This window comes from Heteronotia binoei, chromosome 12 (assembly GCF_032191835.1).
Source record: "Heteronotia binoei isolate CCM8104 ecotype False Entrance Well chromosome 12, APGP_CSIRO_Hbin_v1, whole genome shotgun sequence".
Taxonomy (NCBI): domain Eukaryota; kingdom Metazoa; phylum Chordata; class Lepidosauria; order Squamata; family Gekkonidae; genus Heteronotia; species Heteronotia binoei.
Genome location: NC_083234.1, coordinates 32,004,163 through 32,011,651, shown reverse-complemented (window position 1 = coordinate 32,011,651; position 7,489 = coordinate 32,004,163). Strand labels below are relative to the sequence as shown.

Genomic DNA, 7,489 nt, shown 5'->3' with positions numbered 1-7,489 from the left:
TACATACGAATACCCTGTGGCCCTCAACTAATACTCCCATCCCTTTGTGGGGGTTTGGTATTATTTGTATTTGTGTGTGTGTGCACGCGCATGCATGTCATGGTGACTACTGGGGTATGGAGGGCATTTAGAGGAGTGGTTTGATACAGCCTGCCTCTGCCTCGTGCTCCTGGTATTCCAAGGAGGTCTCCCTTCCAAGTACTTGCCAGGGTTGGCCCTGCTTAGCTTCTGAGATCTGAAAGGATCAGGCTTATCTGTGCTCCCATCCTTGAATCGTATTTTCACTTCTGTGAAGTCAGATATTCTTGCAATTCTTAGACACTTCTTTGCCTGGGCCTCAATACATTGTGTCTATTGACCTTGGCTTCTAATCCTCACAAGGCCATATAATTGTTGCCACTCTGTCTTCTTCTTACTGGTCTTCAAGGCTGTTTTATTGTGGGCCTCTAACCTCCATTCTTGGCATGCTTTCTCAAGAGGACAGGTTTGTTCTAGTTACGTATGCTGCAGCATCTTCTATGATCTTTTTGGTCAAGTGACTTGAGTAGTTTGAAACTGACATGAGTGCCTCTAAGGCTGGAGAATTCTGCCTCCCTTGTTGCTTTGAAGTTTGATAAACATTTTGGAGACAGTCTGGAAATGTATCCATTCACAAATGGACACGAACCTCCAAGAACTTCTTGAAAATTTATGGAAAGTTCATGCCAGTTGACATGTCATGAACTTCAGTTTGCAAACCTCAAACAGGCCAAAATTCACCATGAACTTTAATTCATGAACCAGTTTCTGCCCATCCCTATCCACTTTACAAATATCCAAGTGCTGTGTAAATCCCACTGAATTTATTGGGACTAACTGCAGAATAAATGAATAACATTGTGCTGCTTTTTCAAGCCTGCATTATTCTATGTATGACAAAGTCCTACCTCCTCATTCATCATGAATGATTATGGCTACTCAAAGTTCCACATAGTGATCTGATGGTCTGAACAGTTTCTTCATGAACAACATGAAGATCTGCACACCTTCCTCTATACCAGGGGTGGCCAACGGTAGCTCTCCAGATATTTTTTGCCTACAACTTCCATCAGCCCCAGCTAGCATGGCCAATGGCTGGGGCTGATGGGAGTTGTAGGCAAAAAACATCTGGAGAGCTACCGTTGGCCACCCCTGCTCTATATGCGTGTAGATTTTTTTTCCAGAACGCATGGAGAAAATCTACGTGTGCATAAATTGTATACACTTGAATACATTCAGACCTTCTAGTCCAAGCATGGAAACAGGAACAGTAGACATGATCTCCCCATCTCCTACATAAGCCGTGAAATGGGCTTATATTACCTTCCAGTAAATGTGATGTTGTCTGACATACTAAATGCATATACCTGAGCTAATTCATATGTTAGTTTAGCATACCGAGAGCTTACCTGGTTTGTCAGTCCTTAAATATGCTAGGCAAGCTACTTGTCTTCTCTAATGGTAAGGTCAGGTCTGTCATAGTGTTAGCTGCGGGCTATCATGGGGCCTAGAGAACATCCCCCCTTTTCCTTCTCAGTCTTTCCCAACAGGTCTTATCAAGTATGGTCAACTATTCTGGATTTATAGCAGGCAAGTTATAAAGATTGGCAGCCTCTCTAAGGGCTGGACGTCATTAACAGATGCCTAGCTTTGTACTGGCTATATATCCTCAGGCAGGGGATTTCATCAACACCCAACTATATTGCAATGGGAAGGAAATTTAAAATGACCTTTTGGTCATTAGTTTTCCTGGTGGTACATCTAAATTTTAAAACAGAAAAATGAAATCCTCAGAACTATGGAATGGAACTAAATGGTATGTGGTGTGGAGAGAGCATTCCATTAATGCATTATGAATTCCATAAATATCATATGAAAGGTGCAGATGTCGTGAGAATTCATAGCTCAATTTGCATCTATCATGCCACATTAGTAGAATTGGTCAATAAAATAGCCCCAGACATCCAAATGTGACTCTCTTTTTAATTAAAAACAGTGACTAATAGCTTGGGAGGGAGGGAAAAAGAGAACTTTATTACATTGAAAACACTACAATCTGGCTTTTATGAGCTCAGTTTCTTGGGCATGGCATGAAATGTTGCATTAAACCACTGGCTACTGGTGAGGTTTGCAAAAAAAAAGGAAGATGACCGCATTGCAGATAGAAAGGGACACTGTGAAGTTAATATGTTTACTTGGCAAAAGAATGAGTGGGGAAAAGATGTGAAAAAAAAGAATAAAACATTGCATAATTTACTTGATTGAGTTTAAGTGAGTTAAAGCTAATATGTGTGGGTTGGGAAATACCTGTGGATTTGGGGGGGGGTGAATCCTGGGAAGGGTGGGGCTAGGGGAGGGGAAGGACCTCAGCAGGGTATAATGCCATAGATTCCACCCTCAAAAAGCAGCCATTTTCTCCAGGGAAACTGGAGATCAACTGCAACAGTGGGAGATCTCCAGGTGCCATCTGGAGGTTGGCAGCTCTACTAATTAATTATTAGATGGTGAGGGGTCTGAAGACCAAGTCCTATGAAGAAAGGCTGAAGGAGTTGGGCATGTTTAGCCTGGAGAGGAGGCAGCTGAGAGGTGCCTCCTCTCCAGGCTAAACATGATCTGAGCTGAGATGATCACCATCTTCAAGTACTTGAAGGGCATATAGAGGATGGTTTGGAATTGTTTTCTGTGGCCCCAGAAGATAGGACCAGAACCAATGGGTTGAAATTATATCAAAAGAGTTTTCGGCTCAACATTAGGAAGAACTTCCTGACAGTTAGAGCGGTTCCTCAGGGAAACAGGCTTCCTCAGGAGGTGGTGGACTCTCCTTCCTTGGAGGTTTGTAAACAGAGGCTAGATGGCCATCTGACAGCAATGAAGATCCTGTGAATTTAGGGGAGGTATTTGTGATTTTCCTGCATTGTGCAGGGGGCTGGACTAGATGACCCTGGAGATTCCTTACAACTCTGTGTTTCTATAATTATATGTCCCATGTGGATCTGGTCCAGCTTTACTTCATAGATCTTTTAGATGGTTCACAGATGCAGGAAAATACCCATTCTGCCTTTCTATTGACTCCCAAAGTGGCTACAGAAATGAACATCAGTTATCCCTTGAAAACCTGAGGAGTTGACAGAGGATTTGAGAACTGCCAGGCTTGAATAGGAAGAAACCCAAACAAAAGTGTGCAGATACCCTGTGGGAAGAGCCATTAGCCCTCTGTGTTACCAGAAGCTGAGTTATGTAAAGCAAGGCTATCAAATTGTTTTTGGATCATCTACCACAGTTATTTATTTGGCCGTCTTCTCATAATAATGCTAAGCCTTGTTGAGGTAGCCTACATGAGGCTGCTCCTGTGATGATTTGGAAACTTCATCAACTTTTATCTGATGTTAAATCAATAGAATCCTGTCACATCAGTCCTGAAACAATTACACTGGCAATCCATTTGTTACTTGATCAAATTCAACGTGCTGATTTTAACTTTAAAAACTGTAATCGGTCTCTGTCCTGGATACTTCAAATAACAGTTTACCACTAGCCAGAAAGGCTTGGTTTCACATTCCAGTGCATGAAGAGGATAGGCCTTCCATTACGCCCTGCACCCCCTTGTTGGTAGTTTCCTCAGTTTTGAAAAACACTCTCCCTTAAGAATTTCACTATCTCTACATTATGGAAATGAGGATTGTTCTATTTCAGTTTGTTGTTATTTAGTTTTCTTTTGCATTTTCCTGTTTTCTTTTGCATTTTCATTTTGTTGGTACTGTTGGTTTTATGCTTTCTTTTTATATATATATATATATATATATATATATATATATATATATATATATATATATATATATATATATATATATATAAATATATATAACACTATATATATATAGTGTTATATAATATATATAGTGTTATATCTTTTTTCTGTTAACCACTTTTTTCTGTTAACCACTTTTTTCTGTTAACCACTTATATCTTTTTTCTGTTAACCACTTTGGAATCCTGTGTATAGTGATTGGAGAGCTTAATAAGGACTAGAAAGACACAGGTCCCTATTCGCTCATGAAACTCACTGGGTTACCTTGAGCTAGTCACTCTCTGTCAGCCTTATTCTCTCTCACGGGATTGCTGGGAAGATAAAATGAGAGGTAGGACAGCCTTCAGCTCCTTGGAGGAAGGGTGGGATACAAATGTGATAGACAGCAACATGGTAAAAAGCAGCCTGTGCATTGACTTAATTATGGATTGGACTGCAGGTGGTGTTGACATGACTGAACATAACTTCATACCAAAACTGAAAATTGACATGTCAGGGAGACAATAAAAGGGGAACTGTGGAAGGCTTGAACATATGAAACAGCCTGATGTTGAGTCAGACCATTAGTCTACCATATGAACATACGAAGCTGCCTTATACTGAATCAGACCCTTGGTCCATCAAAGTCAGTATTGTCTTCTCAGACTGGCAGCAGCTCTCCAGGTCTCAAGCTGAGGCTTTTCACACCTATTTGCCTGGACCCTTTTTTGGAGATGCCAGGGATTGAACCTGGGACCTTCTGCTTTCCAAGCAGATGCTCTACCACTGAGCCACCGTCCCTCCCCAGGTCAGCATTGCCTATACTGACTGGCAGCATCTCTCCAGGAACTCAGCCAGAGGTCTTTCACATGCTTTTAACAAGAGATTCTGAGCTCTCTGAACATGGGGTTTTCTGAATGCAAAGCAGATGTCCTATCACTGCCCTCCAACTCCCCGTCTGTTGTCTATTATTCATCTGCTTTCTATATGAGGAAATTATCTACCATGCCATTGTACCATTCCAAATCCACTGAAGTCAATGGGCTTAGAAAGGTGTAACTGTTCTTACGACTGTACTATCAGACTCATTGCCAGCATTGAAATGGAATGTAATTTCCGGTGTATGGGAGCTAATTTCTGGTGTATTGTGTCTTTCCTTAATTTTAGGTTTCAGTTGACAAGTTTTCAAATAGCTAGAATGGTACTGCTGACCAGAAGTCAGGCTGAGGTTAACTACAGATATAATTGACCATTTAAACTAGACGCCACCTTTAATGTACCTTGTGGCCTTCTTTCTCATTTGAATTCACAACCTCTCTATTTTACAGGTGGATTGATGATGATATGAGTATGTTATTCAGAGCTCTCTAGTGAGAACCAAACTATCCTCCAGTGGTATGACAATGGCTGAGCATTCCAGAAGGCCAATGCACTTCTGAAGCTAGACCAGGTCTGTCCACAGAATCAACATTTGCATGTGGAGCACAAGTATAATTTCCCTGGGCCAAAACTTCTAATGCATTCCACTACCCCAAGGTATGTACATGCTATATATACAATGTCACAGATTATTAAAGAATAAAATTCTGTTTTCTTTCTGAAATTGTAGAAATGGGCCATATTCAGGATCTGAAGGGCTTCTTATCTACCTGCTAGGTCACTGAGATCATCTACCACAGTTATTTCTTTGGCCTACTTCTCATAATAATGCTAAGCCTTATTCAGGCTGCTACATGGGGCTTTGGTAGATGAGAATTTGTTTGGTAGATGAGAACTGGTTTTGCCTGAGGTAAGAATGCCTGGAACTTAAGGGAGACCATTTTCAGCCATCACTCCCCATTTGTGGAGTTCCCTCTCCCAGGAGTTGGATTGGTGCCAACCATACAGGCCTTCCAGTCTGGACTTTCCCCTCAGAAAGCTCAACAGGACTGAATATTTGCAACAGCATTGCTATTGTTATAGACCATTAGCTGATTTTATGAGACATTGCTTACATTTTACTTTTTGCTAGCCATTTTGTAGATGGAAATATTGTTTAGAAATCTCAAAAAGACAGAAATGAAGGTTTGATACTTGAGCCAATCTCTCCTCTGAATATCCTGAAAAAGAGTACCCATTTCCTCCCAGGCATGAGCTGTCATCCTATAATTATCTCACATATGGTACCAGCAGGTATAAATGGAAACTATATTGGCAGAAATTATTGTGACACTCAGAGGTGGGAATGTAGCTGAGATGGGACCAGTTCAGATGGCCAAATTCATGTCAAGCTTTGAACCACTTTAGCTCTCAAACCAAATTAAACTAAATATTGCTCAGAATGATTTTTATATGGGATTCTTATTTCCGAGAGAAAATGGGATGTGTGTGAGAGAGACAGACAGAGAGAGGGAGGGATTTCACACATGCAGACCATGACCTGGATAGAGGAGGTCAGCAGATTTTGGAAGCTATACAGGGTTGTCCCTGGTTGGTACTTGTATGGGAGACCACCAAGAAAATCAGGGGCAATGGCAAACCAATGTTGTTTGTCTCTTGCCTTGAAAACATTATGGGGCCACCATAAGTCAGCTGCAACTTGACAGCACTTTTCACTACCATTATTTACCATGACCTGGATGGTCCACACTAGCCCAGTCTTGTCAAGATCTTGAAAACTATGCAGGGTTGTCTTTGGTTAGTACTTGGATGGTAGAACAACAAGGATGTCCAGGGTTGCTTTGGAGAGACAGAAAATGGCAAACCACCTCTGTTATCTTTTGTCTCTTACTCTCAGAGTAGTGTTGCCAGCTTTTCGAAAAGCTGTTTTTCCTTTAATAAGAATGAATAAGTGCTCCCTATTTTGTTTCTTTTGATATTCATTTATATTTCTGTGAATGGTTTCAGTTCTCCGCTTTTTGTTATTGGTTTTGTAGATTCGTTTGCATTGTGTATGCATGCTGCATGGTTTTTATATGCAATTTACACAGTATTTATACACACACTGAATGCCATGTATGCATATAATATGCTGATTTATTGATGCACAAATCACACAGAAAAAATGTGCACAAATTACAATTCAGTGCAAGGAAGCAGTAAAATATGGAAAATGGAAATACCATGAGCTTAATTCACACCAGGGACAAACAAATCCAGAAGAGGAGTCTTCTATTGCCCCATAACAGGAGACTGAGGGAATGTTGGGGCTTATGGAGAAGGATTTCAAGAGCCACACAGCTATGCTGGACCAGACAAATGACCCATCTGTTTTAGCATCCTATTTCACACAGCGGCCAACTAGATGATCCTGAAAGGCCTATCTCAGCAAAGTATGGTAGCTAGAGCCTTCTTCTGGTTTTGCTCCTTACCTCTGATATTCAGTGGTTTGTGCAATTTACACATGGATGTGCCATTTAGTCTTTATGGCTGATAGCCATTTGATGAATTTATCCTCCATTTATTTACGTAATTGCCTTTTAAAGTCTTCATGGTCATCACTACGTCCTACAGTAATGAATTCCCCATGTTTATTACTCTGTGATTGAGGAAGCACCGTCTGTTTTGTCCTGCATCTGGCTGCAACCTCAGCCCCCCCCCCCCCCATGTGGATGATTGAGAACATGAGGTTAAAACAGATCAGCCATCAGGAGAGCCTTGTTTCTTTTTGCTTGTCTTTTTTTTCTTGAGGGCTAGTAACACCAC

The 7,489-nt window shown here is 41.0% G+C and overlaps 1 non-coding gene across 1 annotated transcript; it reads right to left on the bottom strand.

The window, feature by feature from the left end:
• Nucleotides 1-4,534: 4,534 nt before the first annotated feature.
• TRNAS-GGA (transfer RNA serine (anticodon GGA)) lies at nucleotides 4,535-4,601 on the bottom strand. The gene has a single exon. It is a non-coding gene; the product is annotated as a tRNA-Ser (tRNA).
• Between the last annotated feature and the right edge of the window lie 2,888 nt (nucleotides 4,602-7,489).